At 38.6% G+C, this 26782-nt stretch overlaps 1 protein-coding gene across 4 annotated transcripts in view; it reads right to left on the minus strand.

Annotated features, from left to right (window-relative positions):
• Positions 1-21270, minus strand: part of LOC102223298 (neurocalcin-delta A) — a 69602-nt gene extending 48332 nt beyond the window's left edge. For 2 of the 4 annotated variants that reach the window (XM_023330502.1, XM_023330501.1), the window contains exons 1-3: positions 21160-21270; positions 16991-17104; positions 4320-4375 (exon numbers count right to left, since the gene is read on the minus strand). The gene's annotated coding sequence lies outside the window, so the exon portion shown is untranslated. The remainder of the gene's footprint in view (positions 1-4319; positions 4376-16990; positions 17105-21159) is intronic. The other 2 variants (XM_023330504.1, XM_023330503.1) reach the window with 1 other exon arrangement.
• Between the last annotated feature and the right edge of the window lie 5512 nt (positions 21271-26782).

Raw genomic sequence — 26782 nt, forward strand, 5'->3', positions numbered from 1 at the left:
TTGGTGTTTGAACTGTTAAAATAGGCAATTATAATTATTTTAGAGGGGAATCATCAATAATTTGCCAAATCAAACTATTTGCAGGTGGTTTTGATTACTCCCTGATGTGATCCACTGTATACAGCATGTCACATTAACGTAGGAACAAATTCTGGAAATGGTTTGTCACCGTCTTAAGTTTTAGAAACGGAAAAATCTAAAATTTTAACAGCTGTGCGCTTTGTTGGAGGATCCTTCAATGCACAATTCAACTCATTCTTCCTTCAAAATAAAGAGTTTGAACCAGAAGTTCAACATAGTGTCAAACTTAAAGTGTTCACCTTCATACCTGGAGCTCAAGATAACAACATCCTCTAACCTGAACAAACTACATGACACGATGACAGCAAGCAGATAGCACTTCACCTGACAGATTTCACTTTGATGAAAAATAGCGCGGCATTTTAACTAGTCAAGGACTCATGTCATGAAATCTTACAAGTCAGAATTAGATCAAAGTTTGATCTGACTAGATTTCAGTGAAGGTTTTCAGCTTTGGACAAACTGAACAGTGTCATTAATCTCCTGACAGCCATGTTCAGTAATTCTATTACATGAGGATGAGTCAGCCTTTGATGTGAATCCAGAATTGGGCGAAGAATATTATTTACATAACATTTGAATGTATCCCATTAATAGTTAACAAGGTAGACAGTGAAGAAACAGGAAATTGGAGAAAAAAAAATAACGAGAAAAAAAAACCCAGGTTTGTTACACAAGCTGCAAACTGTCATAAGAGTTATTCAACAACATTACAGCCCACTCCATCCCCAGTGATTCAGTAACTATAAACGGAAGGCAAAAGAAAAGACTGATGACCAGTCTGTCTCTTCAAATTTTCTTTTTCTTTTTCCTTTTGACAGATGACCGGCTGGATCCAGTGAGAGGATTAACCAGAGCCCACAGTCTCAGTCTCCGTCTTATCAGAGAGCAGCAGGTTGAGAATCAGGAGCAAAGGGAGATGCATCATCGCCTCGCCTATGAGTCACCCTGCGGTCCCCTGCTCTGACTTACCCATGCACTTCTAAGCAAAGAATACAGAGAAATATAGAGCCGGCAACACACATGCAAACACACTCCTACACCTGCATCAATAACGGTCAGACAGAAATAGAGTCATTGTCCCTGCGTGTTAAAGACTACATCGAGGGGTGGTGAGGATGGACAGATGATGCTGCCTTGTCAAATGTCTAGCAGCTTAGCTGCTACTTCTACTGTCTTAGAGTTGGGACGTTTCAATTTGGAAAAGATGTCAGTGTAGCATATGTATGATAAAGGTTACGTAAGAAATGTGTCAAAAAAAAGATTAGATTATAAAATAAACTATGATGAGAGTCTTCACACAAGTCCTGTTCAGTTTGCTTTAATCAAACTCTAGTCGGTTTGCCTAGAAAGCCCAGTTCGCTTGGGAAGGTGTGAATGCTTATTCAAACTCTGATGTGGACCAAAAGAACCTCGGTCTCTGTTCGGATGAAGTGAACTCTGGCTAGGGTTCAATGCGAAGGGGACCGGAGACTGCTCCAAAAGCAGAAAGCAGACCACAGCAAGGGGCATTCTGGGTAAATATAGCCTAAGCAAAAGCCTGAGTCTAGTACTGGTGGGAAAAATAGATTCTGGTCTTTTACCAGAGACAAAATAGGAATTCCTACAACCGCTAAAATCTGATGGCACTCCATTTACTGTATGTTCACATTTTCTGAAGAAGGAAGACACACTCAGTGTCTCCTTCAGATGTTTTCTTGTGGTTTCCTTCAGTGGTTCTTGGTGCAGCGCCATAATAGGCTGTAGGGGGATCAGGTTGCTTAAAGGGTTTGGTTCATTTGATACAGTGCAGTGTCAAAGCGAACTGCACCAGCTGAAAATGGAACAAATGTTGCAATTTTGGCCCCCAATCAAACCGAGTCTACTAAACTGTCAGGTATAAAAACGCTACTGCACCAGCTCCATCATAATAAGATTTAAATACCAGCGCTTTGAATAATCTTTTTGAAAAACCTACAAATCTCTGCAGATACTCAGTTCTCAGTGTGTAACACCTGATTTAAACCTGATCTACCTTTGTTCACTCAGTGAGATGTGACTCAGAAAGGGTCTGACATCTCGTTAAAGTCAGGGGTTAAAAATCTATAAGTTACATTACGCTACGTTGCAAGAAGCATGCACTGACTTGTGCCAGTGGTGCACTGAATTCACAATGAGGTTCTCAGCTATTGTAACACTTCAACACAGCAACTAAAAAGTTTTAAATAGTGTGTCGCTGTGAGCAGACACTGCTGTAATACTGAACAGAGGAAACATCCAAAGTAACATTTGAAGAAAAAAAAGAACAAAAACTGTAACAGTACAAGTTGTACTGATAAAGTTTGAGATTGACATTATTTCAGCTGCCACACCAATGTTCTATAAAATGTATAATAATTATAAACAAGTAAGGGTTGGCATTCATTGTATTATTTATCATAATAAATGATAAGATCTTGATTTATCATTCTTGATGAATTCCAATTTAATGATGTTTAAAAAAAAATGCTAAAACTGTCAGGATAGTTTCTTATTTCTTAATTAATATATATATATATTTTTTACAATTTTTCTTCATTGTTTGTTTAATAAATGTGTATCAATAAATATTAAGGAATGTAAAAATATGATTAAATGCAATGTGTTACAAATGGAAATGTTTTTTGAGAGCAGCATTTGTGTGCTTATGATTCTTGTGTCATGCAGTCACAGCTATAAGGTCACCTAAAAAAAAGGAACAAATGGCTCTCATCATCATCATCATGTTATCACAAAATATCATGATCAAGCAAAATATCATGATCAAACTTTGAGCCCCTTCAAATTTAAATTCAAATTAAAAAATACTTTATTGATCCCAAAAGGACATTAAATGTTGTTGTAATTCATATCAATGCAGGTACTTTAAATAGTTATTCTTCAAAGCCCACCCCTAATTACAAGTATTAAAACGTGTGTAATCAACCCGCTCCATCTGCAAATAAACACACAGAGCTAACATCTCGCATATTTAGGTACAAGTGTTGTCTACAAAAAAGACAACACTTAAAAATCATAAATTCCTTTAAATGACCAGAAGTGGGGATGTGAAAAATAACTGATTTGTACTGATTCAAACAGGTGAGTGAATGATGTGCGTCATCTCTGAAGCTGTCATGTTTTTACTTAAAATCTTCATCTAATCTGGCCAGAGACTTCACAGATATCCTGAGTGACTTCATGTGTGAGTGTCAGTCTGGCCTTTTTACAGGCAGTGGACAAGCAGCAGCTGTGAGTTGCTCCCAATGTGTGGAGCTACGGCTACGAGAACATATGGGCATCAAAGAGCAAAGGATGTTCTAGCCATCTATCTGTTTTAATGTTTGGAATATAAACAGACACATACACAGAGACATATTTGTTTCTGACTTATGAGTGCGTGCGTGTGTGACTGTGAGTAACAGTTTATGTTTGGAGAGATCTGGGAGCCTGGGAACTGAGTGGAAATCACACTGGGCTTCCTCTGGCTCAAAGCAGCGTCATGGGAAACAACAATACCCAAGGTCAACAGGACAGTTACACTGCAGACCATCCAACAGCCGGAGAGCCCATTACACACCTTTAGCAAACTTCACACTTATCTGTAGCTTTAAACTTTATTTGTGACACAAAATGACGCAATAAAAAAAGATAATTATCTGATTATCTGTAAATATGATCAGGGCATTAAATTGCAAATTATCTGCCTCAAGGCTACATTAAATTATATTTTACAGTTTAGTATGCCTTGTTCCGGCTGGATGATTATTTGTGATGCTCAACGTTCTCTGTGCATCGCTGTTGATGAATGCTAAGTTCTACTACCACCTGACACCTGGCACCAACGTCTGTCCTGGGTGATCCGACTGCAGCAAGACCAATTATTATATCTGGACTGTGGAAGCAGCTGGACTACTAGAGAGGATATGTAAACTCCATGCAGAAAGATATGGAGCCCAGATTCAAACTCAGGACCTTCTAACAACAATCAGGATCATGAAACCCTCCCCTACATGTTAGAGAGTTATGTATTGTTGTTCTATTGAAAAGAACATCTTAGGGACTTTCTACCAACTTAATGTGTGTGACTGCAGAGTCACTACAGAGCACTGGTAAGCAGAAGAATTGTAGTGTTACTCTATTGTTAGTTTTTAAAAAAAAAATCGTATTCAGCAGTGAATATGAAAATAACTTTTGAGCGTAAAAGAAATGACAGAGGTATATTAGTTTGATGTACAAACCTGTCTTCTTCTGGGCTTACAGCAGGACCACTACCTTTCCCACCTCACACTTAGACCTGAGGGAAAACAGAACACAACCAAGAAGTTGAACAAGTTTAAAAATCATGTTGATAAGTAATGATTAGTTGAGTGGGATAGGTAAAAGAAATCATTAAGGTTCTTCTGTATTTTATTCGTTTAAAAGTATCTATTTTAAATGTCTGAAATCAAGAATGCCCTGACTTAAACAAGTGTTGAGAACTGGGAGGAAAAGAAGACATGAGGGCAAATGGTTCCAGGTTACTGTTACTCTTTAACCACTAAATGAGCTCACTTAGAGTAATTATCACCGAGTAATTGCTTGGGTTGTAAAAAAGTGCCATCCTGGTGCTGTCAGCATGTCTTTGATGAAGATTACGTCTACAGAAATAAAGGAAAGCGCTTTAAGCTCAACACTCTGTCGGCCCGGGTGGCCTGTAGCGTTGATGGAGTCGGCTAATACAGACAGCTCATCAGAGTATCTGCCGTACTAAACGTGGTAGCAGCGTTTTGGGTACCGAGTTGAAAATACGAAGAGTGAAATAGAAAGGAAAGGTTGATGGAAACAACAAAATTCGGTTTACGTTCATTTAAGCAAAGATTTTTGTCTGTAATGAGAGATGATCTCATTAAGAGGACATGGAAGCACATTTACTGAATAATTTCTGACATAGCAAATTTATCAAATCCAAACCTCCAGCATGGAGGTGACGACTCTCTACATTTTCCTCAGATGTGTACTCCATGCTAGTTTGCAACCTCTACTTTCTGTTTATTGCAGGAAGTAATAAACAACGTCAACATCTGATGAAATCACCCTTTGCGTAGCCTGGTTCATTTACTCCAAATCAATAGATGGAGACATGCGTAATTCACATTTCTTGTTTGCGATATCTTAGAAGCTTGCTCAAAATTTGCATGACAACTGGATGGAAACATAGCTACAGTTAGCCGCTAACAATCCTGAGAGTAGCATCCTCTTCATAGCTTCCTACAGGTGCTAAATTAAAACGCTGTCAAAGTCGATTCAAGGAGTCAGGGCTGCATTAGATAATTACCTGATCATTTTTAATTACTCTTAGTTGCACCATTCTTACCATCTGAATATTCTCTTTGTAGTAACTGCAGTAATATTTTTTGCCTTTATTGTACTGGGTTTTATTTCTTACTTTGAATTATTGCATTTTACTTTTTGGTGCATGCAGGTGCACCTGAACTTTCCTCCTGAGGGCCGATACAGGATATTTGTTATCTATTTTATTCTAATAATTAAAATTTCATTTGTGATTAACTGAACCTTTACTTGTGAAAAGAAAAAATAAAGGTGTCTTTTAGACAAATCTCATAAAAATCTTGTATTGTCTTGATTTCTGAGCTTCCTCTGTCATTTCATGCCTAACATGATAACTGGTTCCGCTACAGGATGCCTTCAAACTGTAACTGAAGCATCCTCCCATAAGAGGAATGCATCAGCGAACAGTAATAGAACAACCCTCTCCTATGTTTCTGCCACCTGAGGAACAAAACAGCTCTTGAATGTTTTGTCCTTTTTACCTCTCTTGGTTCTCTTACATAACCCAACTCTTTAGACCCAGCACAGCTTGCTAATAGCAATCTCTGCAGGGACATTGACAATCCACCTTGTGTGATTTACACGGTTTGCCGTAACACTGCCAAAGAAGAAGAAATTGTGTGTAGACTGCTTTTTTTCCCCAAACATGGCTATACCTGTCACAACAAATCAATTAATTACATTAAAAATTAAAACTAGTACAATTTTCATTTGCATTATTTCTCATTTCTCACCAAAAACTGGATGATAAAAGTCTTCAGTTTGGTGACGTAAGTAGCCCTTTGTTTGAAAGACAAATTTGTCATTTTACTTGTTTTTTGTTTATTTTTTAACATTTATAATGTCTTCCAGTTCCAATGTTAAATGTTCATTAAAATTTAAAGTTGATTAATATTTGAGAATGTGTTCTTGCATTATTATACCATTACATTATTTGTCACAATAACTTCTGGGATAATTTATCATCCAGCAAAATTTGTTATTGTGACAGGCGTAAACATAACACATGATCAAGAGACAAGAAAATGCATGGAGATGGCGTTACAAGAACTAAAAATCTAAGAATCTCAATTTTTTGTTTTGTCAAATGCAGTTTACCGATCGTAATGTGTTTTGTGGCATTTAAAAACCAGTGTAGAAAATGTTATGGTCAACATTCTGGGCGGCGGTGGTAGGAGTTTATATCCACATCAAAAGGACCTGGTTGAGGTGGCTTGGGCATTTGATCAGGAATCCTTCTGGACATCTTTCTTTGGTATCAACGTATCAGGGTGTCTTGCTTAAAGTACTTTCTACTCTGATTATGTGAGCTTGCATCTCACAAGTTGGTTTGTCCTACTTAATGAACGACAAACCAAAAAACAATATTAGGTCTTAAACCTTAGTTTATTCATTTCAATTCAAATTCAATTCAGAAATACTTTATTAATCCCAAAGGGAAATTAAATGTCGTAACTCATTAACTGAAGTCTTCAGAGAGTTATTGTAGATGGTGATGGCTGTTGTCAGGAAAGATCTCTTACAGTGAATCTTCCAAACACTATTTAGAATTCTCTTAAAAATGCTGAATTTCAAATACATTGCTGACAGAAAAAAAAGGTTTGTTGCTAGTTATTGGGAGAGGAAGACGACTACCACTACCATACAACATGTATGGTCTTTAGGAATTAATTAAAGTTATTGTCCCTCTCCTTATTATGCTGAACGTAAATAAAACAACACATTTCTGATACTGTGAACATATTAAGAAACCATACAAAAACGTGCAAGAAGTCACTACGAAGAAGTCTCGCAAGCATTTCAATAGGCATTTCAAGGGCTCAGTTATTGCTTTGAGGTGTGTAGAGCCGTGTCAGCAAAGCCCAATTAGCTTAAAAGCATTAATACTGATATAGCACAAGGTGATATTAAAATGTAAGTTCATTTTAATAAATTGGGAAACCCTTATTTGAGAGAATCTGTATTCCTAGCCATGTTTTTATGAGATATTCTGAGTTACATTCCCTACCTTGCACCATGCAGAGAGAGAAAACCAGAAGGGTGTAAAATAAAACACATGACAGTAATAAATGCTTTAATCCGCTGATACTTTAAAAACATGGACTGTTCCTCTGGTTTTGTAAGAGCTGGTTTAGGTAAACAGGCCTTTTATAGCCCCATGAGTGAAAACAGAACATCTCCAGATAAAAGCAGAATGTATGACTGTAGACACCACAGACTGTCCCAAGTGTGACCATATTTCACACACCATTTGCGACTAAAACAAACATTAATGCTCTAGGAGTTGGCCCGTCTAACGACCATACATGGAATGCAACTTTTGGCTCAGTAACAAAATTACTCAGAGAAAAAATGGAAAAGCAGGACACAGCAACTAAAATTAGATCTAAAAATCCATGATGGAGGCCAGAGTTGTTTTCCAGACTTTGGTCTTAATGCCATTACATCATCTCAAAGCCATTTAAGTAAGCCAAAAAAAACAAAACAGCTATCTACAGTGGCCATTTCACCACTTTGTAATTTTTTTGGGTAGAAATTACAGTGTGTTGTTTTTCGGTTTCTAAAAGCCACTAAAGAAGTGGTGCGATCCCCTGTGGAGACATATGGCTTCAGTCTGAGCACAGCGGTGAGAGCAAAGACATAAAGGAAATAAATGCACTGAGACACTGACAAGCACAGAGTTTGGAGAGCTCGTGTTGTCTTTGAACAAAATGTCACACCAGGGAAACCACAGCCTTTTACTGGCACCATGGCAACGTGTTCGGTGCGTATTGGAGGTAAAGCGAAAGCTGCGGAATCAGGTGTGAAAGCTGTAACACGAGATCTTTCGCACAGAGAACGAGCAAACGTTAAAAAGCTCTTCCAGCGTGTGCAAGTGTTTCATTCATGCATTATATGAGGCGTCGTTAGCTACGTCGCATGAGCAGGAAGACCGAGTAATGGCCGGGATTGAAATGGAAGAGGGACTCTATAACTGCTGAAATTAGGAAGATAACACTAAACATTAAAGGAACAGCAGAACCGCAAATTATATAACTGAAGAGATTAAACTAGTGGATGTTGATTGTGCTCTTCTTTTCTGGGTATTTTCTCTTGAACATTGTCACTTTCTTTTCCTGCCTATTTCTGTAGCATGGAAGTCATGGATCATTTAGGGCTGCTGTGTGGAAAAATGACGCCAGACATGAAAATTAGGCATATGTCTGGTACTTTTTATGAAAATGAAGAACAAATTGCTGACCACTAAGCAAATCCCTTTGCCAGCCTATGCAGATGTCACACAGGGGAGATTCTTCCCTTAGGGACATTGTTTCAGACAAATTCTTCACGCCGCTGTGTCAAAGGACCTAACTCACACATCAAATCCCTCAAACATTCCCTAACGATGTTTTGAACAAAGTCTGACCGGTGCAATGTGAGCTCTGCCACCATCAATTAAGTGACCTGCCTGTTTTACTGAATATCAAACTCAACATCAGCTTTGGTGGGCACATTAGAATGAGCCGTCATTGCTCTTCTGAAGCGATGACGTAAGTCTAGTTGCTATATAGTAATGGTGAGTGGGATGGATCCCTTTTCAAAAGCTCGTGTAAAAAAACCCACAGCCTTGGATGCATCTTAAAACGGTGTTAAAAACAACATAATGCACTGAGAGGCGAACAGAGAAAGACGTAACAATGTCTTTATAATCTCCTTGGACACCGGCCCAGGCAGAGTGGGTGTCTGGACGACACGAGCTTGCTTGCTCATTCGCTCATCTGCTCCAGTAAACTGGGCCGCAACGCGTTGCCTTCTGTGTTCACTGTGGTTACCTCTCACATGTAGCCCCTCCACCCACCCACCCCCCATCATTCTCTGTTGCTCCCTCACTCGTGGCTGTTGTGGTTTGGATCCTACTCCAAACCACTCATTACAGTCCCTCTAACAAAACTGTCACTTCAAGAATGTCACATCCTACCTCTCCTTTGCTGCACGCTGAGCTTTTTCTGGTTTTGGTTGAGTTATAGCCATTAAATTCTAGGTATTTTTGGAAGGAGTTTATATGACACAAAGTAGTGTGCAATGGGAAAGGATACATGTTTTCAATTTTGATTTTTACAAATAAAAATGTTGTATAAAAATGTATGTCAAAAGCATAAAAATGTTTTGACATACATTTTGCAAGTACTGGGTTTTACCCAGTGAATTGTAAGCCTGGTGGGCCACCAGGCTTTACTTGCTCCCCCACCAGGCTAAACATTGTTTTTTTCTAAGGGTTTTTGTTTTAATACACCAGTAACAGTGATAGCCAAGACAATTTGAAGAAGAAATAGTACAAAGTATGGATTCAGTTGTTGGACAAGTTGTTTGAACCTGGGTTCCCCTTTTTTATTAAAATGTATAAGTAAGTAGTTTTCTTTTTTGTGCAATTATTGTGATTCTGGTGATTTCTGCATCATATTTTCTTTGATGGACAAACAGAATCAAAATGGGTGGTTGCCATAGTTACAGTTGACCAATTTTTATAATCTTGTCAGGTTTAAGAAAACGCACCGGTTGAAATGTAAATGGTCACTTTCTTAATGTGACATATTACCTGATGAAATCGGCTGTCAACCCAGAAATCGACAGGCGATTTTTCTGTCATGTTTATGCTTTTGACTTGTATGGATAACTGGTCACACAAACCGTAAGTCATCATCACATGACTTACTCCCTCCACTTGCAAAGCTAGCTTAAAATTGGTTTATGTTTGCTACATGTCAGAAAAATTAAACTGCAGACTAAAAAAAAAATCTAAATAATACAATTTGTGAGGAGTCACTGTATTCTCCTGAATGTATCTTCAGTAGTCACAAAACCAAGTACAAGTACTTTTGTGGGTTATTTTTACAGTAGAAGTAGTACCTTTTAACTGTTAACTAAGTGTTAATTAAAGTAAATGGTACTGAACACTTTACTGAATAAAACATGGACGGAAACATAATGTGGAGCTCATGTTGTTCGACACTGACAGTCGAATTCTGTATTTTGATCTAATGTTACGGAAGAATGGTAAGGCTGACAGAGACAGACATATACACGCTGACTTGAGTTATTAAAGCCAGCTGGTGAGTACAGCTGACATTTTGAAGAGCCAATGAGCAATGTTGTTTTTCAAGCATCCAGACAGATGGGTGCAGTAAAAGATGAAGTGCTAAATCAAAGATGATTTCTCGAAGTAAATATGATGAAAAAGCCCGCAGAGTGTAACTGTAAACTCTTCAGACCTAAACCATATGGATCCAAAGAAGAGTCACATTTGTGCCGCCTACACACAGCAGAGTGATTAGGAAACGACAAGTCTGCGGTCCAAAAAAAAAAGTTGTTGAGATTGCGGGTGCCAACGCTATTACAATGTACAGTGCCATAAAGACAAACACATGTTCTCAATAAATGGCTTCAAGTTCTCTCCAGTTTATAACAAAAAATATGTCAAGGTTGATTAATGTTTGAGTGAGTTCTGGATTGACTACAATGAAAGAACAGATTGGAGAAGAACTCTACCAGAGTCCGAACCAGTTACAGTGGGAAGGACTGTATTGAAAATCAGAAAATCCTACACAATACAGCCTTTGAACTCCAATCTGTCGTCATGTTTAAAGTCATCCATGATCTAACATATGACAGATTGACAATGGATTGCCACGACTTTTCACGGGTCGGAGAATGGCATGAGACCAATCACAAAGCCAGGAGTCAGCTAGAGGCCATCTGCAATCTGAAAGTGTATTTTTACACACATTACTTCACACGGGCCACCCAATGATAATATAATTATAAACTTCGTATGAGCTTTTCAGTTAACAAAAACAATAAAAAAACTATTTTTCCTTTCATTTTCATACAGTGAAGCCTGATAAGAAGCCCTTCACTTTTCCTGCACAAGTGTGACATTAGCTGCATGTACACTGACCATTATTTGATGAAGTGCACCAGTTCCACAACATGATGCTACTTCCTAGTTGTGATGGTGTTCCTTCAAATTGTCTCTAGTCATCGACAAACGTTTTGCACTGGTTGCACTGATGCACCAAAGTTTTTTTCTCAAGTGGACCCACATTTTCAACCTCGTAATTTTTGAATCACTGTCCAATAAGACAACATAGACTAGTACAATATTTCATTAACAGCCCAGTAAACATAAAGTTCTGTATAATTTAATTCTGTGTAACTGAAGCAGAACACAGGTAACTTAGAGAACAAGTGTTTAAAATACTTCAATAAGTTGAAATTTACACTTAAAAAACATCTTGAGATAAAATGCATGAAATGAAGAGAAGGTCTAAATTACAAGTGCAAATGTCTAGTAATTCTTTTTAAGACAAATTATTTTGGACGTGAACTTAGCAAAGGGAATGTTAAATTTTATCATCTGGTCTGATGATCTGCTTGCTTCTGGCTGCCGATGAAAGGCGTCAGGGAGAGGGGACACTGAAGCGGTGTATTAATCACGGCATGTTCTTTAGCATTTTCCGATCTCAAATGGGGACTGGGACTATTTCAGACTAACCCAAGAGAAGTTTAGTCTGATTTAACTTCAGAGAGTATTAAATAGAAAGGTGCGAGTCTTTTTATGTAGTATATGTAAGCTTCTGTTTTCAAGTGCATCTGCATCATACAACATCTTAACCAAGTGTTGTGTACGTCTTTATATCGGTACATCTTTAGTGATCAACTCTTCCTCACTCTTCTTTTAGTTTCAATGTGGTCACTGCAACACCTTGACTGGTTTTGCAAACCACCATGCTTCACATCCAGGAGGATGTGTTTGTACCATACCGTTCTCTGAAGCTCAACATTTCCACTTTGGTGGTTCAAAAGTTTTATTTTATAATTTTTTTATCTGATGCAACATGACAATCCTAAGCTGGGATGTTAGTTTTTTTTTTAAAGAGAAGCAGCAGTCTCCAGCCAACCATACTTCAGCTGATGTAACTTTCATGACCTTTTGCTCACCAAGGCCTGTAAAGTGCTAAGCAGCTTTTGAGTGTTTGTGTCTGACCTCAGGTTGAACTAGCTGAATGTCAGTTTCTGTACAAACATAGTTTGTGAATGGTGTTGAGGTGATGTCACACAAAGGGACTTCACTGACATAAAATTGTTAATCCACATGACTTAAGATAAGATTTATTGTCATTGTCATCAACAGATTACAACGAGATTGAGATTTGCTCAACTCGAGTTAAGATGCAGGTTATGTGTATATACATAATATACAAAGATAAAGAAATAAATGGTACAAAATGAGAAATAAATAGACATCAGAAGATGGTTGCAGCGCCTGGAGGTGTCGCAACAGAATTTACATTTTTAACAAAGTGGTGTCAAGAGCAGAAGTTCTTATGCCTTTGAATTTAGTGCCATGATTGCCATCGGGTAAAAACTGTTTTTTAGGCGATTTGTCCTGGTTTTTATTGCTCTGTATCTCTTGCCTGATGGCAGCAGCTGGAAGAGACCATGGCCAGGGTGTGAAGAGTCATTTAAAATGTCCAAAACTTTCTTGTGGAGCCTGGAAGTGTACATCTGTTCCATAGTGGGGAGGGGGCAGCCTATGGTTCTCTCTGCTGCCCTAACAACCCTCTGGAGCGCCTTCTTGTCCGCAGATGTGCTGCTGCCGTACCAGACACACAGACTGTACGTGAGCACACTCTCTATGGAGCAGTGATAGAAGGCCTGCAGCAGGTCTGAGGGGAGACGGTTCTTCTTGAGTATTCTCAGAAAGTACAGTCTCTGCTGTGCCTTCTTCAACAGCTCCTTGGTGTTGGTGCTCCAGGTTAGCTTGTCCTCCAACTCCATGCCCAGAAACCTGAACACTGGGACCCTCTCCACACAGGTCCCACTGATGGTGAGAGGCTGGATGTCCGTTTTGTTCTTCCTGAAGTCGATCACCAGCTCCTTTGTTTTGGAGGTGTTGAGGAGCAGGTTATTGACTTTGCACCACTCTGACAGCCGCTTCACCTCATCCCTGTACTCCAGCTCCCCCTTCCCGCCTGAGATGAGACCAACAACAGTCGTGTCATCTGCAAACTTCATGATCTTGTTGCTGAGGTGTTTGGAGACACAGTCATGAGTGTAGAAGGTGTAGAGAAGTGGGCTGAGCACGCAACCCTGTGGCAATCCAGTGTTTAGGCTCAGAGCAGTGGAGGTGTGGGGGCCCAGTCTGACCCTCTGGGAGCGACCTGTTAGGAAGTCCAGGATCCAACTGCAGGTGGCTGATGGGAGCCCAAGGTTTGCTAGCTTGGACACCAGAAGTTGGGGAAGTATAGTATTAAATGCTGAGCTGAAATCCACGAAGAGCATTCTGACGTAGCTCCCCTGCTTCTCTAAGTGGGTCAGGGCAGCATGAAGTGCTGTGGATACAGCGTCCTCTGTGGACCTCTTTGCTTTGTAGGCAAATTGGAGAGGGTCCAGCTCAGCAGGCAGGACTTAATGTAATGCTGGCCCACTCTTTGAAGTTATAGCAGTTTCAGCTCTTCTGTTAAAGCTGTGTTTAAAGGACCTTATGACCGTTCTTCAAGAAGCGCATTTTTGAGATCAGACACTGATGTTGGACAATGTTGATGTTGGTTCAAAGTCTCTGCACCAAGCCAATAGATAGTTACGTTGTAAGATAGCTCATTATATTTAGAGAAATAATAAACTCCTGCACTTGGTCCTCGGCTGGAGCAGACAACTTTTGCAGTTTGGGTGAATGGTAGAAAAGAAGGAAAGGGAACTTCTCCAGATTACAACACGCAGATGGATACTTTAGCCGCAAGAGAGAACGGCAGGACATAAGACTAATTGGACATCTTGAAGTTAGCAGGCGTACATCCATACTTCGGAGATGACAACGTTCACCAGAAAGATATCAGTGGAAAGAAAACTCCAGGACGAGTTATATGACTGGAGGCATTTTATGTCTGCAAATATATTATTCAGTTTCTCATTGGGAGAGCTTCACAATTTTTATTGCTTTTAGAAACAGATTATAACACATAGCATGCCACTGACACACAGATCTGGGCCTTCCCGCACTGACACCCTGCGCTGACTAACTGCACCTATTAGCTGTAACACTAAGAAAAAATTATTCTTCTTCTAGCTGAAAGAAACCATAATATAACATGTTGTATGTATTACTATCTTTTACTTCCACAATAATGTGACACTCACGAACAGTCTGATATTTTTGAAAGGTTCTTCACCCTGAAACATAGGAATCGAGACTCTGATAGTGAGAGCAGTTCTGTTTTATTAAAACTTTGCTTGCTTATAATGTTCTGCACACACTCCAACAGCTACTATAATTTTTATTTCATTTAAAATGATATTTATTTAATTGGTGAATCAATACAATAACAGAAAGGGGTGGAGGTATGAGCGCAGGGAGTTTTTTCATCGCGTGTCAACGGCGCAGGTGAAGGCTTCAAGCAGCGCGGATAAGAACGGTCACCGTACGCTCCTGGGTCAATGTTTATGGCTAAGTGTTGTTTACTGTTGCTATAATTGTCATATTTAATGGTGCAGAAGGAGATTTTTGTTTCTGCCGAGCAACTCAAGTGCTTTTGGAGATCTTTTAGACTACTTCGGGTTGTCAGACAGGTTCTGTTGTAATAACTTCTTAACTTTGCTGGTTAGGCGGTAAAGCATGTTGGTGACAAGCAAAATTAAATTAAAAAAATGTATCTAATTACAGTTAATTCATTATTTAACAATTGAGAGGGAAGCAATATTTGGCCACTGGTTTGAATCACACTAGCTCTTAATAAATGAAATTATTTATTAACATTTTAATACAGTTAAAATGGAATCTGTGTGGATGCAAATACTTTTTAATGGAACTGTGTCTGCACTCTGTATTAAACTATGATATTGTAAATCTCATGAACAGCTTATAGAGCAACAGCTTGTTGCTCTATAAATCCACCCCTCTGTTAATGTAAAGGCTGCAGGGTGTGGCATGCAAGGTCTTTTAAGAGAAGCTGAGTGTAGCACAGCTTGTTTTTAGAGTGAAGCTCTCATCACTTTATCCACAGGAAACAACAGGCTGACAAATGATGATCGCGTTTGATCCAAGCCACAAACCCGCAGGGGTGTGAAGCAGAACAGAGCCACAAGACAACAACTGCACAGCTCTCTGAACCGCGGGACAAAGGTGTTATTTGACAGCTCTGTGACTCTGCAAGGGTCTATAAGGAAGTTTGATCACACAAAAAGTTGGATGAGCAGTGTCAGGATTCTCTTCAAATTTCAGATTTTATTCTTAGATTTCTTTGCTTCTTGTTCCGCCCACATTTTTTCATCCTGTGACGTTAACATTAAAAAGGAGCACGCCAACAAATACTGTCATGACAAATGATACAAAATCTGTAATCTGTGTCTGTAATTAGACTCACAAATATTCTTGTGGGAGCAGAGTACTGCAGCATAGCTGCATCCTTGGTTTCAATGAAGAATGCAAACAATCCAGGCTATCTATCCTGGGAAAACTGGAAGACAAATGTTTAAAGTGTTTCCCACACTAAGGCTGTGTGAGATAAGGAATATGAGCTTTAGAATAAAACAAGCAAGCCAACTTCTAGGCATATTGCAGAAAAGATTGAGTGGTTCAATTTTGCTGCAGTGCAGGTTTAGTTCTGTAACTTAAGGGCCATGTTTTATACTGGGGTTGAGACAAGCTTATAACTCTCTAAGGCTCTGTGTTATTGGTAGGAAAAGCTAATGACTGTTTATTATGGGTTTCAGTGGCAGTACGATATGTCCAGTATTGAACAGGATGACTCACACACTGTTATCAAGATGAGAATTTTAAATAAAAGCACATAAATGTGGAATTCAGACTGAGTGAACTTCATTTTTCTCAGACTTGGTTGACATACTGTAGATTTCAAATATGTTGTTTTGTTTCTCAAAAATATATTGTTAGTTTCACCTAGGGATGCAGAGTTATTGGCCAGCCGCTTTATTGGTGCCGATTTGCTTAATTTTGGGAGATCGGTGATTGGTCAATACTTACATGTGAAGCCGATCGTATCCACTGATCTTATATACCTAAGGAAAGGTCTAACCATCAACCACTGTCCTCTTCTGCTCTGCTGTGAGAGGTTTGGCTGACTGACAGACCACCAGGTCAGGTCTGCACATTTGTAGTTAACAACAGTCACCACACTGTTACCAACTCAACTTTCTTTCAGACAAAAAACAAAAAAAAAAATGGGTGGAGTGTCGGGATGTGTGTGGGAACTTGGTGACAGTGGTGTCAGAGATTTTTACATGTTTCATGCTGTATAAGAAACTAATAAAAATATGTTTTAACATCTTTGTTAAAACCATCTATATCCTGACTGTAGAATATGAGATAGATAATCCATGAAAAAGATCAAACTCCTCTGCCTCCTTTCTGTGGTCCTACAGCTCCCTGAAGAAATGCACCGCTTCCTGTCAGAAACAACCAATCAGAGCCAGCAGGAGGGTCTTAGTGCTGTCAATCACCCTCATGTATGAGCTGTTAAGCTAGTCACAAGAGGTTTGGCATAATTCTCATCCTGAAATCCACTGCTGTGGTTCTGTTGCTTACCAGTTGACATGTGTGGACATGTGCTGAGTAAGTCTGCGCTTCCAGGCTGCAGGAGAACCCTTTCTGGAAGTCCTTCCTTCACCGTCAACAACTGTCTGTGAACGCTGACCACACCTGAGACAAAATATATGTATGCAAACATTCTAAATGGCAATGGATCAATTTACAAGTAAAATTGTTCTCTATGTCTCCTCACTTACATGTGACCTAAGGATAGCATGCAAATAATGATGCAAATAATACAAAACCATTATTATTACACGCATTCTATCTTCATGCCATCTAGACGTTTTATGAAAGTTAAAACTGCTCAGATTTGACTGGATTTTATTTATGTTATGGTAAACTTCATGAGTTAAAAACAAAAATTAATGAATCATAAGAACAATGGAAGAATTGGTATTCATCATCAGTAAAATTTATACTACTGAATACATTGTCTCAGCTGTAGAGTTATCATGAAGATAAACTGCGCTGCCCTGATATTAATAAGAGCTGTTCATCGTTGATAACTGATTATGTCTGTCTGCAACAGTCTGTTGATGTGCAGCTTGTTTTACATCTTAAGGGAAATAAGTTACACAAGCTGCTGCGCATAGCCACACTATAGAGTTTACCCTTGTTAATTCTGGTTATTTACAGTTGAAACCAAAAGTTTACATAAACCAAATAAAAACACAACATTTTTTTCTCAGTCTGAGGTTAAAGCAGATCAACTTTCTTACGAGTTTGGAAGATTAGGAATCGTATGATTATTAGAACCCCACCTTATCCACCAATCATTTCCAACTCCACCAAGGTCTGAAAATCAGCCACTCTCCTCTTTTTGTTCCGCTGTGAGACAGACCCACCCACCAGATGACGTCTGTGAATGTGCAGTTAACAATAGTCACTCACTTCTGCCAATTTAGCAATTTTTCAGACAAAAAAAAAATAAAAATTGTTATTGGCTAAAATCGGAATCAGGAGGTAGAGTTTTCTAATGATTGGTAATCGGTGAAAAAACTGGAATCGATGCAACCTTACTTAGAATGACACCATTGAATACTCCTCACAAATTGAACCATTTTACAGAAGAGTATGGGTCAATGTGTCATTCTGCATATATTCAAATCTGGCAGAGAAACATCACAACAATGTAGCTGCAATCACACTAAAAGGTGATTCTTTGGAGTATTAACTCAGAAAGGTTCAAAATTAAAAAACACGCTTCAGATCATTATTTGGAAGAATTTCTGATAACCATGTATAATTATTTAATTAGCAAACAAAGAGGTCAGTGGACAAACGGATGGACATCTCGTAAATTTTCTACAAGATGTTGAAAATGTAACTACTTTAGCATTATATTAAACATAGACAGACTTTACTGTCATTCAGCTGTAGGTTTAAAATGTACACATTGAGTGAAATTTCATTGTAATGCTCCAATAAATATGGGATATTTGTCTCAATGTAAATCTGCACAAATCTGCATTTTTAAGACAGCCCATGATTGCTGTTCTCAGAATTTAAAAATTACTTGATTGGGTAATATTTTCTTAAGTGCTATCTCTTTTTTTAAGCTGAGAAGCGCTAAAGTTGCACAGTGAGTGGGACACTTATGAAGCTGTCCTGTCAGTGCTCTCTGGTGGACAAACGATGAGGATGTTTTATCAAACATACCTTAACATCTCTATGTTTTCAGCACTTTCCTTCTATGTGTATAAAAACTTTAAAAAACAAAAAAAAAACACAGCCAACCAATCTTTCCGTTAGTGGAGATCCCAGTAAATTCATCTCACCTTCCAACATCCAGAGAGAAAGAGAGAGAGAAAAGCTCAAAGTAAAAAAAATCTCGGAGCTCAATCCCAGGCTCTGTGGGCCTCACTTAGCCTCGAAAATGTTAAACTCCACGACAAGACGCTACAGAACAAGTCTGGCTTGTGTCCAAGAGTTCCCAGGAAAAAGTCTGTTCTCTCTAAACAGAATATGGCAGCACGACTTTGATTTGTAAAGTTGCATCTGAATGATTCCCAAGACTTCTGGAGAATATATTTTGAACAGATGGGACTAAAGTAGAGATTTTTGGCCTTAATCCACAGCGACATGTTTAGAAAAAACAAGCCAATTTATCTGCAGAAACTCCCCTTAACAACTGTTAAGCATGGCGTTAAGAGAGGCGATATTTGGGCTTGTTTTGCAAACAGAGGCCCAGGGTCAAGATGTTATAATAGCAAAGTCAAAGTCCAGACCTCAACATTATCGAAATTGTGTAGGGACTTTGAGAGAGCTGGTCATGAATGAATGTCTGCAAAATGCAATAATTGGAGCAATTGGTCGCCAGCCATTTTTTTAGGTTCACCTGTCCAATTGCAACAGAAATATCAAATCGGCCAATCACATTGCAACACCTCAATCCATATCACCGTGTAGATGACTTGCTGAAAAAGACTAATTCTTCATTTCTACTGAGCGGGAAGTCAGTGCAGAACGCTATTTTGGGCCCTCTCAGTTGGAGGTCCACAGGAGAATAGTACGGCACAGTTAGGGTGGTGCTATTAGCATCACAAAACACCATTCATAGTCCATTGACAGGGGGACATAAAAACATGACTGCTTGTCACAAGCACAAGATATATTAGTGTGTCATATTTGTTGTCACACTAGTTTGGTTGCAACCCAAAAGCCATGTTTGGCAGCTCAGTGAGAGTCCAATACAGCGGACCGTAAAACGCTCGACTCGTTTTGTACGGCTCAGTGGAAAAGCAGCACTTGAAGCACATGGACTACTGCAAGAGAAGGCCACAGAGTCTACCATTCACACAACCTTACCAATATAGATTGGTAAGGTACAAACCAACCTATATTGGTTTGTATATTTGTTATACCGTTGGGGCAATAACAGATTGGCAATATCGTACAGAGTTTAAATCATCTTAAACTGCTTTCTTTCTTCCCTCATGCCAATGAGTCCAATAGAACTCCAATGGCCTCTGCAGTCACCAAATCTCAACCCAACAGAGGAACATGGAACATGATGGGATCTGTAGCCAATGAATTTGCAGCTGCTGAGAGATGAAATCATATAACATGGTCCAAGTTTTTTAAGGACTGGTTCCAACATCTTGTTGAATCAGTGCCACAAGGAACCGGAGAGGTTCTGAAGACAAAAAAAAAACTGGCAAGGTCTACCGAAATGGTACGGTATTTGGTATGTTGTAAAGAAAAATGGTCTGAAATGTCTCTGCAATGAAGTGAGAGACTGACTAAATCAGTCACAAAAATCTACTGAGTATCTAACAGGTTATCTCTGCTACAAGCAGTTCTAAAGGGCATTGACAGACATGGAAACGTTCTTCGTACATCAAAAATTAGTACTTGCTGAAGGTATTACAGAATGTGAAGTACTATATAAAGTACAGAATAAAGAATACTTACTTACACATTGTATATTCTTTGCATCAAATTCACAGAGTCTGAAAAGTCATTTCTATTACGGGAATTGTTTGGATTATGTAAATTAAACATGGGATAATGTTCGGTGTTTGAAGACTTAATCTAAAGCAAATCAAAAGGCTTTATGCAACCAGAACAGCCGTTCCAGAAATAGAAAACATAAGAACATAAGTAGAAGTCGTGTCTTTGTTTTGTTTGATACATGAACATTGTGAGCATTCATTCCCACGAACTCTACACTCAGCCAAAGCTGTTCTGGACTTTCGATCTTACAGCGCAGGGTTGTAAATCCATGCTGTGTGGTTATGCTCCCCCTGAACACAACACCGACAGCACAGCTACATGTTGACAAATGCAGCAGGGTCTGTGTAAGAACAGCGGAACAATATCGAGGGTACTATCAAGTCTCCAGCATCCAGTCGGTCGGAGACAAAATTTCTACCCAGAAAACTCCAATTAGCTTAGCAGGCTAATGTGTTCATGGTTTTATGAACGTCGTTCATAAGGAACGTTAATAACTTTGTTGCGCCGTACATGCTGCACCAAAACAATGTATTGGAAACTATCTATGAAAAATGTCAGGGGCTGTTTTTGTTCTTCTTCAGTGAAGTGAGGAGAACTCATTTGCTTCATTTTGCTAGCTCTTTTTGTTGTATTAACACTGAGAAACAGAAACACGTCTGAACGCTGGATAGACGCAGCTCCCTGCCGTCCTCGGACAGGTGACTTACCGCTTGGGAAACAAATGCGCCCCTCTTCTTCCACCGCTGGCTCGGCACTTCTGCAGACTGAAGCGAGGCTACACATGTGTCCACAAGTGTCAGTGTTTTTGGAGTTAGTTAGAGCCAACACATCGTACAGAAGATGTTCTGCTTGTGAGGGAAAACGGGTTCCTCTTCCGGTCCGAGCGGTTGCGTCCGTTTAAATTATTTGGGCTCTTGCCGAGCCTGAAAGTAACAAGAACCATAGTTTTATGCGTTCCTTTTAAATACTACTCTTTATATATAATATGTATAAATTACAACCATGTTTAGTTTCTGGCATTCAGAAAAATAACGGAGTGAGACCTCCTCGGGTTTTGCTCTTACTTTCTCTTTGCCGTGTTGTTTCTATAGTTATACTCGATTGCCATCTAGTGGACGATTGAGATACAGACGATAACTAAAACAATATGAATTTTATTTGTGAATCATTTGAAATATTACTCTTAATAAGAAAATGAAATTTTTCTTAAAAGCCTCAGTATTTACAGTAAAAAGTGTAGAGAACTGCAATTTGTTTAAAGTGTGTTTCAATAGGCAAAGAATTATGTAAAAGTAAACAGGTATGGTTGGCTCAATTAGTGACCAAATAACCTTCATTAAACGTCTTCAGCATCAAATGAAAGCAATGCATTTCTTTTTAGTTTTTTTTTGCAGTTTGACAATAATTTTCCTGAACAAACTGTTTCGAGCTTCTCAATGATCAATATTTTAGAACCAGACGGCTTCTTTGTGTCATTGAATTCAATTCAATTCCGCTCAACTCAATTCAAGATCGGTTTATTCATAAAGCACTAACTCACAACAAATATCACCTATGTGTAGGTAAGAGGACAAAAAGTTCCGCCTTACAGTGTTTTCTACTGATACGTCCACTCATCTGCCTCTTTATGAGGTAAACTGTCAAATTGGATGGGAAAGCTGATTTAGAAAAGCATGACTAGATTCTAAAAGCAAATGGGGATCCAACGTGGTATTGTGCCTAACAAGTGGCAAGTAAGTGTGTAATCAAATCAATCTGGCATAACCTAAAACATATACATACTAATTCAGTTTCATAAAGCCCAGTTCAGTCCTGATCTGTTCCTCAGACTATAAAGACTTCATATAAAGTGTTGAGTGAGGTTTATTTCTGGAGCGTCTTATTTGGCTAAGTGTCAAACGGTATTAAAATTGAGATGTGAGCTTAGCTGCAGACAGGAATCTATTTAAAATCTCTTTAGCCAACAGACCTCTTCAGTTTTATGACAGGGAAACATAGGCTGGTTGTACATGACAACTTTTGAAAGATTGTTTTGGCATCAGGAGAAGTTGGATCTCTTGGTTTTATTGCGATTATTGAGTCAGGCACCGACTTGTTTCTCTTTTCTATTCTAGAGCTATCTTAGTTTTTTACACGCTTGTCTGCTTTTCCGATTCCACCAGGTGGCGATGGAGTATCACGTACAATCTGAACGTCTCCCTCTTAAATCTAATCACCAAAATGAGGAATACTCAAGATTTGATTTTTTATTTTTGTCTCAACGCCTTGGTTTCCTCATTACCTTGGTTTTAGCAGCTTCACAGTAAGCAGAAGACGATGAATAGATCTGCATGGGCTTAATATTAAGGTCATATTATTCTCTAAACAGAATAATATGAGGCTTTTCTAAGCTGCTACGTTGCCACTGACATTTCTTTCAGGATGGGGAGAAGGGAGATATGATTTTTCACCTGGGCATTTTAACTGTGGTTGTTTGGGAAAAATATTCACATGTCCTCTTGTTGGAATAAAAGAGTATTACTATTTCAGAGGTTGTCTTCTTGAGTGCAATTGTCAAAAGAGTTGCATGCCAGAACAAAAGGCTTCATCAAAACAGACTTTTTAAATTATTTTGTGTAGATTACATATTAAGACTGTTGCTGCATCTGAATCCAAAAGTCTGGAGTAATTTATGTCCATTCATTTACATTAAGCTTGCAAAATGTTATGATCCAAAACGGCATATTCATCAGCAAAACATTCACAATTTGAACCTTTCCTGTGTTTTCCAGAAAAGGTTTTTCTTCTACCGTTTTTTGATTTTAACAAATAATTCTTCATACTGTCTTTTAATAGTCCTTTATCCAGCCAAAAATAGCAATGTTCATCATCATAGGAATTTACTATCTAATAAATATTGTTGCTATTGAAAACAGCAGTGTAGAATATTCTGGCATGAAACTGAACGACAATCTGCTTGAACAATTTCTCAAAGCAAACCTTCTAGTTGATATTAACAAGAAATAACTTAAAAGCAAAAAAATGTAATTAATTATCATCATAGTCTGTATTTAATGTGATATGTTGATAAAAACAGAACCCTGCAATGATTTTTAATATTTTTCACTTTAACACCAGATTTTGCATGGGTCAGAAAAACACGCGTTCATGTGTCAAATTAGCTCATTTCCTTCATATTGGTACTTGTAAGAAATGTACTCAAAAACAATGATTTTTTAAAATCTACTCATGGTGAGATGAATCAAGTTTAGTTTTGTTGAGTCAAAGGTTTGTTAATGGGAAGTAAAACTTACTGAACTCTGGATGGGTTTCCATTACATTTTCAGCTGGAATTTCTTTTTTTTGGACCATTTTTACCCCAAATAATAGAATAGAATAGAAGTACTTTATTCATCCCAGCAGGGAAATTACTTCGCAGTTACAGCATAGAGACAAGACACAACAACAACCACCACTGAGTAGCAATGTAGACAAAATAAAAATAAAAATAAAAAATAACATGCTGTCAAAAAGCAGCTTAGAGCAGTCCTTGCAAATGCAGATACAGTATGTATATGTAAATATATGTACAGCAAGTGTGCCACAGTGCAGTTGTGCAAAATTGGACTGATTAGTGCAGAACAAAGATTTAGCTTTTATTGTACAGTGAGATGGCATGTGGCAGGAAGGATTTCCTGTATCTGTCCCTACGACAGCGGAGCTGGAGCAGCCTATGTGAGAAGGTGCTCCGCTGTCTGTCCACTATGTGGAGGAGAGGGGGCTAAGAAACAAGTTACGGTTCGTTTTAAATTTTTTTAAAACTATAAAGCCCTTCCAGTGGTATATTTACAAATCCTTTGATGGCAACAAAAATGGCCAAAACAGTCTCATTCTTTGCTGTATGTTTCTTATTTATTACTGCATCTGCTTTTAAGTTGGAAATTAAAAACATTTCGTTGAGTAACGCATCTCAAAGACAACTTTAACTCCTCTATTTATTGTAAGCCTCTTATGGTAGTTAAACCTCCTAATTTTACTTATTAAAATTTATTCAAGTAAAGCTATCTGCAAATTGCTGAATTAAAGTTTCGGGTTAATTTCAGCCAGTTTGTTTTTACAGTGTGCAGATGTCTAACCACAGTGATGTGTCTCCCCCATGTCCGCATACATCAGCCAGATTGCTCTATAGATCTGCTCCCGCTTTAATGAGCAGAGGGCTAATCAACAGGAAGCGGTGCCACACGTGCTAATAAATTTTGCAGGATTACTAATAGGGGTGTTAAAGGGTCAGAGGACTGAACCCTGAACATAAAGCATTCACACACTCTACTCACGCCGTGAATGAACGCTAGAATGGCAAACTTCGGTTTAGAATTACGGAAGGCAATTAAAGGTAACAGATAAATACCAAACGTTTGCAGGTTCCTTCAGTTCTTACATTTTTGCGTGCATTCTACTATGGCCTCCTCGAGGAGTCGTCAAAGAGTCGATTGGACGCACACTCCTGGAAAGATTCACCACTGTTCAACGTTTCTTTCCCATTTGTCCCTCCCTTTTGTTGTAACAAGTTTACATGGGCTTTGTAAACCTGTCTGGACTGATGTCAGCTTATTTTTTTTTATCAGTTTTCCTGAATTTCTTTAGACTGAGGTATGAAATGATTCTTTGTGAGATAATTCACTCTACTTCATGCCATCAGACAAGTTTTATTTAAGTTATCAGTAAGAAGTCAGGCTTAGGCGTGGCCTGCAAATTTGAATAACAATAAATCATAATTTAACAAGGGGGGCAATCATAGTTTCACATATTTTGTATAGCTTCCTTCTTTAAATAAATGGAATCATAAGTAGGAAACTACATTTTGTCTGTGCTCATCGCTGCCTGACCTTAAATAATAATAATAAAAAAATCTAAAACAGGGGTGTCCATAGTGTGGCCTGGGGCCAATCATCGGGCCCTCGGATTGATTTTGGGTGGCCTTGCACCACAACTTGGTGGTTGACGCCGACACACCGACGCCAGGCCTTTTAAAAAACAGCAGACAAATTAAAAGCTTCCCAAACTATTATGTGTTTATTAACCAAATTTTCTGCATTCTGTTTAATATGATAGTAAATAAAGGCGCCAAACATCCACTGATTTCTACTCAAATGCAGACTTGGTGCGCTGATTTATTAAGCTATGAATAAAAATAATGAGTGTCTGAAGAAAGAGTAACTCATATCCTATTCATATTATTCAGAATCAACGTGGAGACAAATAAATAAAAATAAAAAAAACTCCAAAGAGGAAACAAACATTTAATTAACATATTTTGTAGTTCATGGTAGGGTAGGTGAACATAAAAAATATTTAATAAAAATGTGAAGACAATTTTGTAGCCCTCGATTACCTCTAACTTGACCCCTGTGCAAAAATGTTTGGGCACCTCTGATCTAAAAGCTTTAAGTGTTCCAAAAAAAAAGAGGAGAAAGAAAGTAAAAACAGAATAAATCAGTACGACTGATTATTTTCCACATCATTAATGAGCTCATTTTATTCATCATGCAGAAACAATAGCAACGAGTTATCACAGAACATATCTGCGTCCCATTGTCGGCATATGCCGAAACGACGTTCTGGAAGTCAATCTCCGTCGGACGACAGCGTGGTGAGGACGAATCGGGAAGTAGGGATTTCATCGGCGGCCCCGCTCCTTTTGTCCCGGAGCCACGGCCAAATCCACTTTCCATCCGTCTCAATCTTAATTACTGTTAATTACAATTAACTGGACAATAATGCAGGCTGAGATGAGGGACAATTGAGGGGCCGGATGACGATTCTTTAGACTAACAAAAAGCCTCAGAATGGAGGCAGAGAATTCCATTATGAGGGGAAGCTTGGTGATCAGAAAGGGTTGGGAGGAGGGGGGCACAGAAATGGCCTAAAAACAAAAGAACGTGTCCAGAGGGGAGGATTACATTTATCAGGGCTACAGAGCTGCCAAGCTCACAGAGGCAGGATCAGAGAAGAAACACAGAAACTATCTGAATGATAAAATGTGTGGAATAGGACAAAAAAAACACAAAAAACAATAACAGTTTTTAATTATTTCAGCTATATTTTGGTACATGAAATTGCTAATTGCGTCAACAACGGCTCCGTAAAATCGTTATCTCCAGAAGTGATTTGCTCGTGCCTTTTATGCCGTGCAGCATTTTTAAATGAATTAATTAGGCGATCACAGTAATTACTGTTTATATTGTTGTTAATGAGCCCAAAGGCAAGCGAGCTGCACTCATCCAAATTACACTCATGAGGCACGGAGCCAAGAAAAGGTCCAAACCGGAGCGCCTCCTGCTAAATACTCCC

Source organism: Xiphophorus maculatus, chromosome 3 (assembly GCF_002775205.1).
Source record: "Xiphophorus maculatus strain JP 163 A chromosome 3, X_maculatus-5.0-male, whole genome shotgun sequence".
NCBI lineage: Eukaryota > Metazoa > Chordata > Actinopteri > Cyprinodontiformes > Poeciliidae > Xiphophorus > Xiphophorus maculatus.